Here is a 19,592-nt window from a genome sequence, read left to right on the forward strand (position 1 = left end):
CTCCAAAGTCTTTCTATACCTCACTCTCATCTCATGAGCCAGGAACTAGAAACAGCAGCATGGATTCTACGTCGTCTATCGAGTGAAGTGGCGGAGCTTGTCATCGACAAGGTCTTTGACACAGGTTTTGCTTGGCGGAAAGACAAGACCCTCCACCTTCAAGGGGTGTTGTTTGTGAATCAAGTCTATGATGACGACTTTACAGCTTGCTATGTATCCATCCAACTTGGATTAATACAAGTGGTAAGACTCACCACCTACCTCATCACACCTATGTATACACTAGATGGCATTCTATCTTGCAGGAAAGTGAAGTTGCTCAAAGAGAGAGAGTTCAAGCTTTTCCAAGAGCTTGCTAGAGGGACAGTCCTAGAGCTAGAAGACGAAGACAACCTTGTCTTGTGGTACTATAAATTTGACCTCGACTACCAAGAGCTCTACACCTCCGACTATAACCTTCCACCACGAAGGAGAGAGCCTTTCCGAATTATCATGTGATGGACCCAGCGCATCAACCTTTTGCAAGGAACCAAACTTATGCACCACAACGAATTCAATCAATCAAAGTAATCTTGGACCGCAAGATATTTTATCAGCAGATCATTACAACCATGTTTGGTAGAGAACGACTGCAAGAGATAAACACCTCTTCTCTACCCTTTATCCTCCCTATGATTAATCGTGAAGTGTCTTTTGATGTAGTTATTTTCATCCTTGTATAGTATGTTTTCCATCCACTAAGCACCCATGTATTGAATCTCTATGAATAAAAAATAAAAAAAAATCTAAGTCAAGTTAATTTTCTCACTCTCACAATGGCAAGTGTAGCATTTCCAACATTTACTGGTAAGGTGGGTGAGGATGCTGCAGAATTTCTAGACAACTTGGAAATAGCATGTGTCATCTCTGCGAGAGATGATGATGCTTCGCGCTTGCGCATCTTTCCACTTCTAATGAAGGTGGAGGCAAGATCATGGTACAATGCCTTGGCACAAGAAACCAAGGAACGGTGGGACTTATTAAGAGCAGCCTTTGTCAAGCGTTTTGGAGAAGGCACAACATCAGAGAAGCTATGGAAATTGTTGACAGAGTTGAAGTAAGGCAGTATACTGGAATACGCATCATATGAGTCAAAGTTTGTAGATTTATGGGGGCGATGGGTTGCATCACTAAGAGAGGATGAGGGGGCACCTGATTTCCTAAAAAAAGATCGGTTTGTGGCTGGGTTATGGCCAACTCTTAAAGAGAAGGTGAAGGGAAGGTTTCCTGCTACGTATGAGCTAGCAGTTGAAGTGGCCCACCTTAAAGACAAGAAGTTGCACCTACAAGCCAGGAATATCGATGAAGAGGAAGCCGTTAGGACCCGACCACCTCTAGCACCACCTACAACAGTCGCCCAGAGGATTCAACCACAAGAACCAATTGAAGATCAACAAGACCTGCTCAACCGAATCACCAATCAACTTGAGAATCTCTCAGTCCATTTGATACAACAAGGGCATGCACACAATCGCAACCAAGAGCAAGGGAGGGTACAACGAAGGCAAAACCAAGAATACCACTGCTACAATTGTGGGGAGGATGGTCATGGCATGTACTACTGTCCACACCCAAGGAGGCAGAATTTCAACAGAGGAGCCAGGCAAAACCAGGTTTCACCACCGAGAGCAAGACCACCACCACCGAGGGCACCACAACAAGCACCACCCATGCAAATCCTACAACCACCCATTCAACCACAACCACCACCACCACCACAACCTCTCATTCCACCCTTACCCCCACCACTAGTTGGCAATCAAACAGTAAGCGTCATCAGTCTTGAAGGTAAAGGAAAGGAGAAAGTGGAGGAGGATATCAAGGGAGTAGCAAAAGGTAAGACCAAGTTTAAAGGAGTAGATGCCATAGGAGTAAAACGCGCTAGGCAAGGTGAATCTTCCCAAAAGGAAGAAAAGATGAAGACTAAAGGGGAATCTAGCAAAAAGCCGTCCAAGTCACGACGTAAAATTGACATTGTAGATTTCTCTTTGGGTGAATGTTCTAAACCATATGATTTGGTTCAAGATGTTTCTGTGCAGGGCCCAAAAATCACCTGGCCTCAATTACTCCACCTAGCACCTAGGGTGAGGAGACAATGGACAAAGATGGTTAGCACGAGACGACCAAAGCCAAAGATAGCTGGGGCTATCTCTAGGAGGAATCTAGATGACATACTACCAGTGATGGATGCTTACATCAAAGGGCAACACATCTCCAATATCTACATCGATGGTGGCGCACAAATATGCGTCATGAGTGAAAAAATGATGCACCGTTTGGGTTTAGAGGTGAGTCGGCCGGCACCATGCCGAGCCAAAATGGCAAATAATTTAAAAGTTCAATGTGTTGGTGTTATAAATGCAGTTAGGATAAAGGCATTCAACACCGAGGTAGATGTGGACATCTTTGTCATGCCACACAAAGGGGAGGGCTATCCTATCATTCTAGGGAGGCCTTGGCTTATGGCTATGAGAGCTAAGCAGCACTGGGACACCGGCATAATCCAGATGAAGGATGCAACAGGGAGGCCAATACTTTACGACATGAAGACAGGTCGGCAATGCGACATGGATCTAGAAACCTCTATGGATGAGTTTTCTAGTGGTGACTCTTCAACCACTTCAGAGGAGGAGTCAACAGTGAGTGAAGAAAGTGACAGTAGCATTGAGGTGATGGGGATCATTCTCAAGGACCCTAAGAAGATGGAGCAACCTGATGCCTCATCATCAAACCAAGGGGAGACACCAGGTATACAACCTCTGGTAGAAGCACGTAAGCTACATCAAATGCTCTCTAGTGAGTTGTGTGGGAAGGAGCGTGAAGATTATATTTTGATGCTAAGTAATTTTACCACATTGTTCATTGATGAATATGATAAAATCACTGGCATCACTGTAGTTCAACATCACATTAAGCTCAAGGAGGGAAGTAAACCTGTAGTGTAGAAGCTCAGGCGGCTAGGAGTAATTCAACAAGACGCCCTACTCAAAGAGGTGAGGAAATTGCTAGAAGCCGGTTTTATCTATCGTGTTGAAGACTCAGAGTGGGTTTCTCTAGTGGTAGTCACACCAAAGAAGAATGGTAAGTGGAGGGTTTGTGTTGATTACAAGACTCTTAATGCAGCCACAAAGAGGGACCATTTTCCTCTTCCTTTTCAAGACGAAATACTCAATGAGGTAGCAGGACATGAGCGCTACACGGTATGTGATGGCTACTCAGGCTACTTCCAAATTAGTATCGCTGAAGAAGATCAAAAGAAGACAACCTTCATCACACCATGGGGATGTTTTGCTTACAGAGTTATGCCTTTTGGTCTCACTAATGCTCCAGCCACTTTTCAATGATATGTGACATTTGTTTTTCAACCATTCTTTGGAAAATCAATCCGTGTTTTTATTGATGACTTTTGTATCTATAGCTCTTGCTCTCTTCATTTGGAGAAAGTTTATGAAGGTCTAGCTAGGCTACAAGCTTTGGGGGGCCAACTCAATGTGGAGAAATGCCACATTGGTGAAAGCAAGGTTACTCTTCTTGGCCATGTGATCTCGGCCAATGGCATTGAAGCTGACCCAAGCAAGGTTCAAGCCTTGCTGGCTTTGACCTCTCCCACCACAACAAAGCAGTTGGTCTCTTTTCTTCAAAAGGTGAGGTATTTGAGTAGGTTCATTCACTTGCTCTCCCAAGTGGTTCTTCCTTTACAACAAGTTACCCATCAAGAGATTTTCACTTGGAGTGAAGAAAATGAACAACAATTCAATGAGGTAAAACAAATTCTAGCTTCACTTCCCACCATAGCACCTCCAAAGTGGGACGAGCCATTTTATGTAAACCCTAGTGTGGGCAATGACACACTTGGGGTTGTATTGATGCAAAAGGATCCTCAAACTTCTTTCATGCGTCCTATCTACTTCTCTAGTCGAATGATGACTCCATCAGAAAAGGGATACACAGTAGTGGAGCACATGGTGCTTGCATTAATGTTTGCTACCACCAAATTTCACTCTTATTTGTTGTCTAGACCATTCATAATCTTAACAATGGAAGAAGTATTTCCTTATGTAATGCAGCACATGGATGTTTCTTCTAGGATTTCCAAATGGCTCACAAGGCTGCAAGAGTTTGACTACACAATGCAAGTGGAGAACTCCACAAGGGCCAGTCTAGGAGGTATTCTCACTCATCGCCACTATGAAAAGAAGCTAAAGATAAAGCCAAATGATCAAGATATTACACCCGTACTGGAAGTCCCTAAGGTAGAGGAGGCTCACTCTCTTTTCTTTGATGGATCCTACAAGAGGAAAGTGGACAAAGCTGCAGCAGGCATTGTCATCTTCAATGAGCAAGGGGATAAGGTTTTCTCCATTGGGAATCTCTTGGATTCTCACTCTAACAATGAGGCAGAATATGCAGCCTTAACTCTTGGTTTAGAGTGGTGTGTGACACACGACATTCAAAGGTTAAATGTATTTGGTGATGCCATGCTTTTAATAAAACAAATACAAGGAACTTGGGCTTGTAAAAATCATAGCTTGCTAGGCCATTTGCGCAAAGTCAAGGAACTTTTAGGGAAATTTCAAGTTGTACAATTACATCATGTCCCTCGAGCAGAAAATCAAGAAGCAGATGCTCTAGCTAGAGAGAAGCTGCAAGATGTTTCAGTGGTGGGTGCTATCAAGTTGAAGCTGCCTCTCTTCCAAGGTAGCGATGCTATGCCTGACATCATGAGTTTCTTGGACACAGGAGAGTGTCCTAAAGATCTTACTAAGGGCCAAAAGCAGTGGATTGTGCGCAAGGCAACAAAATACCGCCTTATCAACGACGACCTCTACTGCAAGGGTAAGGATCAAATTCTTAGGCGGGTACCTCTCTCTAGAGAGATCACTGAAATCATTTCAAGTTTCCATGATGGTGTTTGCGGAGGACACTTTGCACTTGACATCACTAGTAGAAAGATTCTACAAGCCGGGTTTGTATGGCCTAGTCTACATAGGGATGTGCATCATTGGTGTAAAACATGCAAGGAATGTCAAAAGGTAGGGGATAGGAGGCTCACATATGAGCCACAGACTCCTATAATCTCATATGGACCATTCGAGAAATGGGGAATTGATGCTATTGGGCCTTTGCCAAGGAGCCAACCAGGTAAATTTTATATCATCATGGGTGTGGACTACATGACCAGGTGGGCTGAAGCAGTTGCCACCACCCGGATTACAGCTAAGGAAGTGGCTAAGTTCGTATTTGAAAACATTTGTTGTCGTTTTGGCACTCCTCTTGAAATAATTTCTGACAAGGGACCAGGTTTTAGAGGAGACCTTGTAGGAGAGCTAATGGAGAAGTTAGGTATCTCACGACGACACTCAACTCCCTACTACCCACAATGCAATGGTTTGGTGGAAAAGGTAAATGGTATGATCTGCAAGATCATCACTAAACATGTAAACAATCACAAAAGTGATTGGGACAAGCATCTTATGGCTGCACTTTGGGCTTATCGCACTTCATTTCGCACATCCCTTGGGTTCACACCATATCACTTGGTGTTTGGTAAGGAAGCCATTTTACCCATTGAAGTACAATTGGCTAGTCTCAGGGTGCTAGTTGGGCAGGTGGAACGTCCTAATGCTCATCTCCACAATCACATTCTTGATCTAGAGAGGCTTCAACTAGACAGAGAAGATGCTATCAACTATTATGCAGCACAGTCAGAGCAATGTCGACTTACCTTTAATAAGGGACTTAGGGAAAAAGGTCTCAAGAAAGGTATGTTGGTCCTACGGTATGATAACAGATTTGACACTAGGAAGGATAAAAAGTTTTCACCCAGATGGGAGGGGCCATTTGTCATTAGAAAGCACTACGCCAATGGCAGTTACTGATTGATGGATGCAGATGGTAGGCTCCACAGAACACATGTCAATGGATGGAGGTTGAAGCAATACTTTTTGAGATATGATCAGACACCTATGATGGAAATCCCCGAGGAGGGAGACTCCTCCACCTCAATTGAAGAAGAATCAAGTACAACGCTAGAGGCATGAATACCTCTAGCCGTAGAGGGAGGGCTAATGAGGCATGCTTTTTCATGCATGGGAATCCCCCATATTTTTTTTCTCTTTTACCAAAAATATTTCCTATTATATAAGTTACTTTTGATTTTTTCTTCCCTTTTTCACAAACGTTTTAGCCTTTATTAAATAAATAAGACTTATGCTAAATCAATCACGATGTAGCATAAATAAGTAAGATTTCTTTGTTGATCTCTCTTTTGACCTTAAATATTAAATATATATATTCTAAATTACATTATATATTTTAGTATTTTCTAATATATTTTTCATGTATATATATATATTAATCCACCCTACCAAATATTTTATTCACTAGTTTTCATTTTCAAACCTCAACCCCACTTTCAAATTTCAATAATACCTCCATCTAGATGATTGCCAATCTTTTCAAAACTCTAGGTCATGTTTTCATACACATGAAGGAGCTCACACTTGAAGGCAAGAGAGAAGTCCACTCAAAGGGGACCACCAAAAGACTTTTGCAGCCACAAATAATACATTATTTGGCTGAATTTTTTAAGAAAAGAAGAACCCCGAATCTGAAGGAGTGTTCAACATGAAAGATGTAGCTTGTGATCTCAACTTTTAGCTCAATTTTTTTCACAATTTTTGGAGTTATGAACACGGAGATATGATTTTTGTAGTGGACCCCAGTTTTCTCGTGTAATGGTGACACAGGCCATCCCCAATTTTCTTCCCTCTAGAATGGCTATGGTTCTACAAGTCTTCAAGCATGATTACCAGAGACAAGGCTCTTTTAATGAGGTCTTGGCAAGTCTAGAGTGATTCTATCACCATTTTTGGAGGATCCATCCTCATCAACAATTATCCACCTTCGACAACCTCTCTTATAATTTTCTTACCTCTCTCTTCTCTCCCTAATAAGCTTATGTCTATCCAAAGCTAGACTATTGTAAATATCTCCTATCCTCTACATCCTACCCACATTCTCTCTTCTTCTCTCTCTATTGACTCTGATATTTTAAATAATGAGGAGACAAGATGGGAGCCACAGTCACACGCACCCCATTTTCCTAGTCACCAGAGTGGGACACTCACTTCAATTAGAAATATTGCTAAATCCTCTCCTCCTTCCCTATATAAGGAGGCCATGAGAGCTCACTTGGGACACACACACACACACACCTATCCATACACACTCTTGTGCTACATGCTTGTAGCATGAACCCTAATCACATAATCACAACACCATCATCATCACCATCACCATGCACAAAAGATGAGCACTACACCTCCACACCACTTGTAATTAAGGGTTGAAGGCACAATTTCAAGAAGAAGAAGGGTGGACACACTCATGATATTCCTCGGCATCAACTCCCATCTCTCCATTATGCCTCCTACGATCTTGTCCCCTTCTCATTTTCGTGCCATACGCTACCTATTGTATTCATCTTTTGCAAGCAATCAACACACTCCATCTTGGTGCCATACTTTGTGTCACTTTGGATACATCTCATTGTGAGTATGGTATATGCTTGTTCCTTGCCATTTTTTTCTGCTTATGTTAAGGTGTGCAGATTCTCCACCATACACACACACACACACACACACACACACACACACACACACACACACTCTTTCTCTCTCTCTCCCTCTCATATTCCTATCATCTTGCTACTTCCATCTTGAGGTGTGAGGATTCGCCACCTTTTGTATGAGAAATGAGCATACTTGCATGTATCCCTGACCTCGTTATCTTCCTTACTACATGCACGAGTAGCGAGCCCATTCTCACTCACTCACCCCTCCTCTCACCTTATTCTCTGACCATCCCATTCCACATTTGGGTGTGGATCTTGAAATTGTTTTCCATGGCATGTTTCATTGTGTATATGTATGCGTCCTAGCCGCATATCTTGCTAGGTGGTGCCCCTATTGTGTATCCCCCTATGATGAGGCCATTGTGCATAGTCTTGGTGTAAAGGCCACTGGGTCTATTTTTCACTTCCGCCTCTCACTTGAAAGGAGAATCTACTTCACCTATAGGGAAAAGAGCATGTACATAGATGCTAATGAGTTGGGGATCCCTGCAATAAAGGGAATCAAGAGGAATTAGAGTTGTCTAATTTTCTAAATGGATTCCAAGATGTTTTCATTGATGACATCCCTATTGAGCTATCTCTAAAATGAGGGATGATGACCATGCAATTGAGCTTCTATCAAGAAGCTCACCGCCTAACAAGCCTCCTTATCAAGTTTCACAAGCTCAATAAGAGGAGATCATGAGGCCAGTGCATGAATTCGTGAAAAAAAAGGGATGGTGAGGTCTAGTTCCTCTCCATTTTGTTCACCACTACTTTTAGTGTAAAAGAAAGACGACACATATCACATGTGTGTCGACTATAGAGCACTAAATAAGATCACTATCAAAAATAGATTTCCCATGTTGTGGGTAGAATATCTATTTGATAATGTACAAGTTTTGGCCTGACAAATGCTCCAGACGCATTCAAACTCATGATGGACAAAAATCTTCAGGCCATCCAAATTCTCTTGAAGAGTACAAGTGACACCTCCATGTAACCTTTCAAGTTGTGAGAGAATAAGCTTTTCATTAATCAAAAGAAAAGGGATTTGTTTCTACAAGAGATTCAATATTTAGGTCACATTATTTCTAATGATGGCACTCGTATGGATCCAACAAAGTTAGAGATAATAAAAGGATGTCCTAATCCAAGGAATCTACATGAGGTACAAAGCTTCATAGGTATGTGTGCATACTAGATGCTTCATAGAAAAAATTCTCGGTAATAGCAGGCCCATTACATGACTTAACAAAAAGAAATGTTAAGTATTCATGGACTACAAAAGTGCAAGAAGATTTTGAGAAGCTTAAGGAGAATCTTATCTCTCAATACGTGCTCACACTATTAGATTTCTCAAAGCCATTTGAGGTCCAATGTGATACTTGTGGTAATTGCCTTGGAGCTATTTTGCTTCAAGAAGGGCATATCATAGCATATGAGAGTCAAAGACTCAACTTTGATAAGTGAGTATTAGGCAAATAAAAAAAAGAGCTACTAGCTATTCTATATGTCCTAAACACGTGGAAACACTTTCTCTTGGGGACTCCATTCATCCTACGAATGGATCACAAAGCCTCAAGAACTTCATGACGCAAACCAAGCTCTCCGACAAACAAATGAGGTGGGAAATTTTCTTTTGCAATTTAAATTTCATATTGCTCACATTCTTGGCAAGCACGATCAAATGGTTGATGCACTTTCACAACGACCAAGGGTAAATGTGGTGTCTATAACAACTCACAATGATCTATCTTTTATGATAGATGAGTATGCTACTGACCAAGACTTTAAGTATGTAATTACAGCCTTTGCAATAGGGCTGCCTTTTTTTGATGGATGGCACGTAGCTCCTCTTGGCTTAAAGGATCATAGTATCTTTTAAATTTTCTCCCATTGAGGAATCCAATGGTTTCAACTCCATCAAGAGTTTCCACATGAATGGTACCTTGTGTGTTGATTTTGCATACTCTATCTGGTTCTTTTCCCCGCTAATTTTAACTTTTTCTTCTCGTTACGCACTCCATACATAAGGAATTTATCCCCAACATTGATATCTTTGTTCTTTAGATGAAGGTCAAACCATTTCTTTCTCCTATCTTTCTCCACAAGTGCATTTTGCAAAGCCAATTTGTCTTTCTCTATCTAACCTCTCAAGGATATATAAACACTCAATTAAAAGGTTACCATCCCAACCTTCTTGTGAAGCTACCCATAGACTAGGAATTACAAACTCTAATGGCATAACTGCTTCTTGGCCATATACCATTTTGAATGATGTACAATCAATAGCCACTTTGTAAGGAGTACAATAAGCCCATAGAGCTGATGTTAGCTTCAAATCCCAATTTGTGCAATGAGCTTCCACTGTTTTGGTCAAGATAGAAATTAAGGTCTTGTTAGTGCTCTCAGCTTGGCCATGTGCTTGTAGATAATAAGGTGCGGACTTATGGTGAGCTATCGTGAAGTTGGTACTGAGTTGCTTTATCAGTCCATTTATAAAATGAGTACCATTGTCACTCACAATCTCAAAGGGACAACCAAATCGTGTAATAATGTTCTCAAAGAGAAACTTGGCAGTTGACCTTGCATCAGCCTTGCATGTCACCCTGGCTTTTACCCACTTTGTCATATAGTCAGTGGCAACAATAATATATCGAGATTGAGTATTACGAGTTGCTGGACTAATTGGGACTACAAAGTCTAAACCCATTTTTCAAATGGTTGAGTCACTTTAGTAGGATGTAAGGGCATCATATCCTTTCGTTGTGTGATCTTGTAACGTTGGCATTCATCACACCCTTTGGCAAAAAGTGATGCATCCTTGAATAAGGTAGGCCACCAATAGCCTGATTGAAACACCTTCCTAGCAGTTAGTTCCCTTGATAAATGTCCTCCGACTATACCCATGTGGGCTTCTTACAATATGTATAGGTACTCATCCTCATAGGCACAATGTCTAAGAATATCGTCCTTCCCTAGCTTGTAGAGAGTTCCTGCAATTAGAGAATAAGGTTCACATTCTTTTAACAGTTTTTGAGCTATATCCTTTACGAAGCTCTTTGGGTGAAAAACCATCAACTAAAAAGTTCACAATCTTCTCACTCCATTCAAGCATGGTCTCGACTAGGAATAGGGGAATATCGGGCAATTCATCATCAATTCTAATAGGGGCTTCACCATTGGGTATGCGAGACAAATGATCCACCATGACATGTCTTTTACCGGGTCTCACCAGTAAAATCAAACTCAACAAGAATTAACAACCATCGTGTAATTCTTCCCATGGAACAAAGTTTATTTACTAGATACGACAACACTTGAGATCAACATAGATACAAACTTGCTGACAAGAAGGTAGTATCAAAATTTCTTCACTACATAAATCATAGCTAAACCTTCCCGCTCTGTAGTGGTGTAGTTCCTCTCAACATCATTTAATTGACACCTCTCAAAGCTACTATATGCCATAAAATGACTCCATGTTTAATCCAAAATTGGCATTTGAAGGGGTTTAAGGAGATGCGATACAATCTACACTTTTCAAACACTTTTTGTAAGCATGTTAGATGTTCTTTCCAAGAGGAATAAACACAAAGGTCATGTAAGAAAGCTTTGCAAAACTCCCTCAAATATTCTCTGAAAGCAGTGTTTATTAATCTTTGAAGCTTGGTTCTCTAGCGCAATTGTGATTTGATTGTAGCCAAAGTACCCATCTAAAAAGCTATAAGCTTCCTTCCCTGCAACTCTTTCAAGCACATGTTCTGAATATGGCAAGGGATAATGGTCCCTCCAAGTGACGGCATTGACCTTCTTGAGATCCACGCACACTTTGAGTTTACCATTCTTTTTCGGCACAATAACTATTGGAGACACCCATTCTGAGTGCTCAATAGGGTATATGAATCCACATTTGACAAGCTTTTCAATTTCTTCTTGAACAATCTTTGCATACTTAGGATTCATTGGGTAAGGTCGTTGCTGGACTGGTTTAGCCATGCTATTCATGGTGGGGATTGTGTGTTGCACCACAGAAGGTGGAACACCTTTCATATCATGATATATCCAAGCAAATATATTCTTGAATTCCTTGAGAATTTCTTTAAGTGCATACTCCTCAAGCTCAGTCAGATCTTGGGCAATGAAGACAGGTTTTAACTCCTTGCCTGGGTCTGCTAACTATCACTGGACCATCATAGACTCTATTGATTCCATCGATGGGTTTTCTTTGGGCCTTTGTATACACCACCTTATGCTCCTCGGTTATGTAAGACTTGAAATGATCAGGTGCAGGGTGTAAGTCTGTGGGGTCTTGTGGCTCTGTAGACTATGATTTCTCTTCCGCTTCCTTTTATTATTGAGCTAACTCTCGATTTTGTTGTCTACTTACGGTACAGCTCAACTTTGGCTTCTCTGTAGCCTCTAATTCTGCGATGTCAATGGGTTGTGGAATACACCACATAACGCTTTGAAGGTATTCACCCCAGCTATCTACCATCTTTCGATGAGCATCACATGCCCCTATATAATTAATCCATTCTGCGGTAGATTTCTTTTTCATTTATTCTAGCATGCACCTTTTCTCGATATCGTCGCCTCTTATACCTCTTACTCTTTTTGTCTAATTTTTTATTACGGCTGATCTCCAGTGAAGAGTCACTAGATAAATCGCTACTCATGTCTTCTCCTCTCCTGGATAGATTATCATCTAGGGTACCACTGGGCCTTGAATGGTTTGTCCCCACATTTGCACCAAGATTTAACTCAGATTCTTTGTCCTCAGAGTCAATTTCAATTGATGATTTTGACCCTGAATCGTGTGGGCTATAGTCTTTTGAGACACTACTAGTTTTAGCCTTCATCTGGTAGGTCATCAAAAGCTATATGCATTGATTCTATCATATTTAAAGGCACGAGTGGTGGCATTTTATCCCCCTCAGGTGTTACCCAGGTCATCCCCCTATTTCCCCAAGTATCTATGGTTGCTGCTAGGTGGACCCAATCCACATTGTTAGACTCGATCATCCCAGGTAGAACATCCTTGTAAGGAGAATATTCCCCAACATCAGTGTCGATTTTACACGTGTAACAATACTGCAATGGGACCGAGTGAACTATGGTGTCAGATCTATGATCAATTATAAATCTGTTTCCTAGAGGATGTGCTCATCCAGTTACAAGATCAACTCGAATGAGAGAGTCTTGGAACTGCAAGTAGACATGGTTTTTAGACCAACCATGCACCATTTTTTCTTCCCTTAGGAAAGGACGTCCTAAGATCATCTCAGATTACATAGTATGCTTGGAAAAAATCATAATAATAAAGACATTCCTTATTTTGTGTCCAGAGACCTTGATCTTGAGATCTTCTAGCATCCAAATAGGCTTAATAATAGTCCCATTGGCCATCTTTACCACTATGTTGGTAGTCCCAAGGTGAGGTCTTCCCACGGTTTCCTAGCATTTTTTAGTCACAATGCTAACCCCAGCGCCACCATCAACGATCTCCTTCACAATTAATCCATTAGTAGTGATTGGTATGGTCACACTGGATTCATCGCCTTCAAAGTATAGTCCCAACTTGTTAGCAGGTATTTCAACAATAGAGTTCTCATCTAGGTTGGGTTGTGGATCTAAGTGTTCCTCCTCTATTGGCATCTCCCTAGCTCCATTCATTTGTGTAAACTGTGGTAGCCCGACTTTCAGTTCTCCATTGAGGAAAGATCAAAGAGCTAAGAATAGCTCTGGGTCTCCATATACTTTGGACATGATAGTGGTTCTAACTTCTGAAGCCATGAAATCCATCAATTTGACAATATTTAATGGGTACTTTTTGTGCTTCACTCCCTTGACGTGGGGAAGATGGGATCTCCAATTCTTTGATAGGGTCATGTAATCCCTCCGTAAACATTCTCTCCAACAAGAAGGGAGTACGTCCACTTTCCCATGACTTAAAATCACTTTCTTTTTGGATGACACTAGGTATGGCTAGTGGTCTATTCTTAGCTCTTTGATCTTTCCTCAGTTCTCCATTGAGGAAAGATCAAAGAGCTAAGAATAGCTCTGGGTCTCCATATACTTTGGACATGATAGTGGTTCTAACTTCTGAAGCCATGAAATCCATCAATTTGACAATATTTAATGGGTACTTTTTGTGCTTCACTCCCTTGACGTGGGGAAGATGGGATCTCCAATTCTTTGATAGGGTCATGTAATCCCTCCGTAAACATTCTCTCCAACAAGAAGGGAGTACGTCCACTTTCCCATGACTTAAAATCACTTTCTTTTTGGATGACACTAGGTATGGCTAGTGGTCTATGGACTTTTTGAGGTTGCTTTTGCGTAGGGAGCACTATGTCGGTAATCTGGATTTGCCTAGGTGCTGGCTCTAGATCCCTTTGGGTGTCTTCTACCAAACCCATTAATTACTTGACTTGCTTGATCTCCTCTGTAAGGTTTGGGTAAGTTCCTATCTTCTTCTTGGGTCCTGGCCATTGTGGCTCATGACGATCTTCCTTGTTCGTTTCTTTTCTAAGGGTCATTTTGGTCTCCATGGTTTCTCCTGGATCAGAATCCTCTTCAACATCGTTCAAATATACGGGGTCATCATCAGTCCCTATGTTGGTCTTTGAATTGGGGTCTAGCTTCGCTGCTTTTTGCAATCTCTTCCTTCGTGTTTTCTTCTTCTTCTGAGATTGGGTAATTGATGCCATGTCTCTTTCTTCAAGAATATAATTTTGTTTTTGGAGCATGGATCGTGTGAGTACATTTACTAGTACCACATGCGTACTTTGTGATGGCTCCTCGATAACTTCAATCAAGTTTAATGCGTGATTTTGGTGCATTTGGATTATTTGGACATTGGGCAATCAAATGATCTATGCCACATCGATTACATATGAGTATCGACATTGTAGACATGCCCGCTTGATTGGTTTGCATTAGTGTGCCGTTCTTTTGTAGACTAATAGGACACTCGGCTACACGATCTGGACCTCCACAGTCATAGCATTGAAGAGGTGGTCTCTTAGCAGTGTAATTAAATTTTGGCCTCTTGCAGCAAGAGGTGGTCTCTTAGCAGTGTAATTAAATTTTGGCCTCTTGCAGCAAGAGGTCAAACCTGTCTATCAAGTAGCACCAAGAGCAGCTACTTGATAGACAGGTTTGACTTGTCCCCAATAGTCCTCCATGTAGTATTGTGGACTTTCGTCAAGCACATACATCCCATAGGCAATATTAGGATCTATATCTTCCTCACAGCCTTCCAAATAAGCAATAGATGACTCACAACCCACTTGATTCACTGAAGTGATTCTCGGATGTGGTGGTTGCGGTCCTAGCACTGGAGGTGGTAAGGGTGTTGTTTGAACAACATTTTGGGCCCTAGGGACCATGTGTTGTGCTGTTTGTTTAAGAGGTGGGGCCGGCATCAATGCAGGCACTCGAGGTGTGTCTCTCCATGCTAAGGTTGGTCTATTGGCCATCGCACACTTAAATACTATGCAATCCTTAGCTTGATGACCATACCTCCCATAGGCATTGCAGTTCCCATTGAATTTTACTCTAAAAGTAGGGCATTCACTGGTACTATGCGGTCCATAGCATACTGAGCACCATTGTTGCTCCCTTCTTGGATACATATGATTGTTTTGCGGAGCGCGATTTTCTCTAAGACTCTCTTGAATAGCCTTGGTGAGATCTGATAAAGTCATTTCATATATCTTTGGCTCCTTAGCAATAGGCTTTAGGGTCATTGGCTAATGCCCTAATGCTTGCGAGCTAATAGATTTAGGCTCAACAAACACTCTTTCTCATTGAATCATTAAATTATCCTCCAATTGGATCACATTGATGGTGACTGCTTCCCCAGTGGTGATACCTCTAATGACTAGGCCACTGTAGATATCGTCATGTCGTAATCCCCTAATGAATCTATCAAGCAATTTGTTATTATTGAAGAGATCATTTGGATTACAACGAGAATTAAAATGCTTCAAGCGACTAATAAAGTCTCTCACACACTCTCCTTCCTCTCGTTGGGCTTTCTGGAGCTAAGATACTACACCCCAAAGTACTCCCTCTTGTATGTATTCTTTCAAGAACAGTCTCCTAAGATTAGGGTAAATCATTTTTTTCTTCCACCCTTAGGGTTTTGTACCAATCCCCAGCCTTTCCAATTAAAGTCAGGCTTAAAGCATTACTCTTATGCAGGTCATTGTGTTCTCCTAGGGAATCGCATATTTGTTCAAACACTTCGATATGATTTCTCACATCCTCGACTCCACTAAATTTTTGTGTGAGCTTGGCTATTTGTAATGCCTTACTTCTAGGCTCGCTATCAGACGTGTTATGCATATTGTCAGCAATGGATCGACCAATAGCTTGAGAAAATGTTGCCAAGTCACCTAAGTGAGCAAGCATCGTGGGTAAAGGTGCTCTTGAAACTACATGTGGAGTAGATATTGGCATTGGTCTTGGCATATAGGAAGCCCTTGGGTTCCAAGTTTGCTACAATGTTGTGCCATGTGGTGGCCCAAAGTTCATATGTGTGGCCCTAGGCATAGCAGACGTCGGATGTGACATGCTAACGTTAGCCGGTATGGTCACATTGAAATAGGAGCTTGGATGTTGTGGTTCTGGAGCATAAGTTGTTGAAACAATGGGAGGGGTAGGAGCTACATGAGCATGAGGACCCATAGGTGCATACGATTGATACACACTCACCGTTGCAAGCATTAAGCTACCATGTACTGGTGCTTTACTAACAAATGAGGTCCATGGCGTGTTTTTTGTCATGCATATCACTGGGGTAGGCATGGTAGTCGTGGTATCATCAAGAGAGAGATGAGCTAAACTTGGAAAGGTAAAGCTATCACTTGTGGGCTGAGATTGTACTGAGACCCCTGGAGAAACAACATATGGAGGATCCACCGAACTTACCGAGGGAGTCTCCATTTGCGATAAGGTTGGTTGCCTAGCCTTCCCCGTATCCAAGAATCTCATGAGACCCGTTCAAGGCATGTGGATCTCTTTTTTCTGCCTCTCTATCTCAATAACCCTATGAATAACATCACAAACTCTTTGTTGTTGATCCTCTACACTAGTAGCACCCGTTGTGGATTGTAGGATATCTAGCCAACCCACATGATAGGTGTGACCTGTGTATAGATCGGTTAGAGTCTCCGTTTGTAGTTCATACTCCCAGTTCTCATTTAGAAACGCTCCATCTAGGATTGAGGTGCTAGGGGTGTCCTTTGAGCTAGATGCAATGTGGCTCTCTATGGGTTGACCCTTAGTGGTTGATAAGTCAGGAGCACTCGATTGCTCAACTAGCATGGATGTTGACATAGGGGCCTTTGCCTTAAGTTCTCTCCGTTGCTCCGCCGTGTGTAAGCTCTCAATTTCCTTTTCCCTCACTGCAAGGATATATCGCTCAACCTCTTGCACTTTGGCAAGGCTTCTACCATCAATAAGATAACCTCAGAGGGTAATAGCTCTAAAGAGTCAGGGGGTGCAGTGAATGGAGTATTTACTTGCACATTCTCCAGGAGCATGGGGTTTACATTGATCAAGAATGGAGAATTTACTTCCCCATTGTCATAAAATCTAATATCTAATATGTAACAACCCAAATGATTTTCTCATATTAAATTGATCACTTAATGTGGGAGAATAAACAGGAACAAGTGTTAAGCTTAATATAGACATGTGCTTATAGATCTATCTCAACACGGGGCCAATGGTAAAGGGGCCCAAATGAGAGATGGTCTATCAAAGAGCAAGGCTAAAAAATGGAGCATAAGACCTTAGGTTATCTTCATTGAAGACCTCCAATAATGTGTGTAAAAGGCCTTTGACCTTAGGTGAGCTTGATGCGCGGGAACCCGACCCAGCTCGAGGTGCTTGTCCTGCTTGTCATGCTTGATGACTAAGGTGCTTGAGGTGCTTGAGATGCTTGAGGTGATTAATTATTGAGATTCTTGAGGTGCTTGACATGCTTGAGATGCTAGGGTTGCACTTGAGGTGAGAACCCAGCCCAAGCTTAAAGTGCTTATGAGCCAAGCTTGTGGTGGGAACTAGGCCTATGCATGAGGGGCTTGAGGTGTCAAAAAGTCAAAGATTCAATCCCTACAAGGAGGGGGTGAGCCCTACATAAGGGGGGATGAGAGAGAACACCCACACACTCACACAAGGCATGCATGGTACAAAGAAAGCAAAAGGAACACTTGTCAAGTTCCTCCTCATGTTGCCCTCATGGTGTGCTTGAAGCCTATTGGTTGGCCACCCAAGGGGTCCAATAATAATTTAGGATATTTAATTAATTGATTTAGCATTTATCTAGCCCTCTCTCACAAAGGGGAAAGGGGGACACTTGTCTCAAGGCTACCCTTGTTGCTTGTAATGCCTCCTGCTTGTGATTGGCTAGGCCTGGAGGGGTCCAATGAGCTTCAAGCATGAGCTACAAGGGGGGGTCGACCCAAGCAAGCTAGGGGGTATACTCACCCACACACACTCAAAAACACTCTCATTGTGTGCTATGCAAAGTGCAAGAGCTCCCTCTCCTTCTCCAAGCAAGTAGAGGTTGAGAGCCTACACCAACACTCTTGGATATGGAGTGCAAATCCAACCGCGAGCCATGCTTCAATGCTTAAGCTTGCCATCTCCTTATTCTTCATTACTATGCTATTATGTATGCTAGCAACAAGAGTTATGATAAGTGAGTAACTAATTCTTTCTCCTACGAAATGTTTCTTCTTCCTCTTCCCTACCCTCATTCCCTGCTACCTCTCTCCACCTTCGAAGGTGTTTGAGGTCTTGGGACTGAGGCTTGGGATAGTTAAAGCTTTCTTCAAGTTTATGTTATGTTTGTGATGCATGAAGCTTTCCATCTTCATTGCATCACCTAGGTCACAAGGAACACAAAGATTGTATTGTAGCAAGTCTCTCTTAATGGGAGAAATAATAATACAAATGCCTATTGGAGGGGGGACCGGATCCACATAAATCCGTTCCTCAACTGTTGTTATGTTCTCTAAATTCTCTCTCTTGCAAAAGTATTGTTCATGCCAAGTTAACTAATTGCTATGATTATGTTGCAATCTTCAATGATGTTGACCCGCTATGCTCACAAAGCCATTTCTCAAAAGTACTCTCATTAATTTCCGCTACTCTCAAATTAAATAGGCCAATTTCATTACATTGGTATCAGAGCATTTGGTTTCTCTTTTCTTGCTTAAGAAGAGAGGTCCTTAGGTAGCCTATAAATGGTTGATGTTGTTAATTATATTAGGATATGTGGAACTGGGATCTATTATCGGTTTTGTTGAGCCCACTATGTGGGGGATGGTGCACACCTCGGGAGCTTTGGACTTAATAATGGAGTCTTTTTAGACTTGCCTACGGCTTTACCATTATTTAGCCATAAGAAGTCCGAAAGGAGCTAGCCCTTGGCAACTCTGCTATGTTAGACCTACTCCTCTACTCTCTGTAATTAATCACTTCGAGCCGTGGGTGTAGATACTTAAGAGCCGATTTTCAAAGGCTAAGAGGAGTGGCAAGTAAGGTTTTGAATTGCCAAAGCATACACTAAGTACATACATAAATTTTGTTAACATGGCTAACAATAATCAAGAGAGTAGAATGAACATTGATAGCTTTGATTTTGCACATGAAGGTGCTAATGATGATGCTCCCATGTTTGTGAATTATCTCGTCACTAGGTTGCAACAAGCTATGGGCAACCCTACTTTGCAAGCCGAAGTTACTCAACAAATTTGTGCTTATGGAATTTCCCTTCCTCTCCAAGAGGAGAGAGAGCTTAGGAGGCCTCTTGAAGAGACCCCCAAAAGAAGACTCTCTCCCATTCGAGAGGAGGAATCCAAAGAGCAAGAAAGCAATGAAAGTTTAAGTTCCTCTGAAGATGTGGCTCCACAAA

Source organism: Adiantum capillus-veneris, chromosome 6 (genome assembly GCF_014529385.1).
Source record: "Adiantum capillus-veneris isolate H3 chromosome 6, ASM1452938v2, whole genome shotgun sequence".
NCBI classification, from domain to species: Eukaryota; Viridiplantae; Streptophyta; class Polypodiopsida; order Polypodiales; family Pteridaceae; genus Adiantum; species Adiantum capillus-veneris.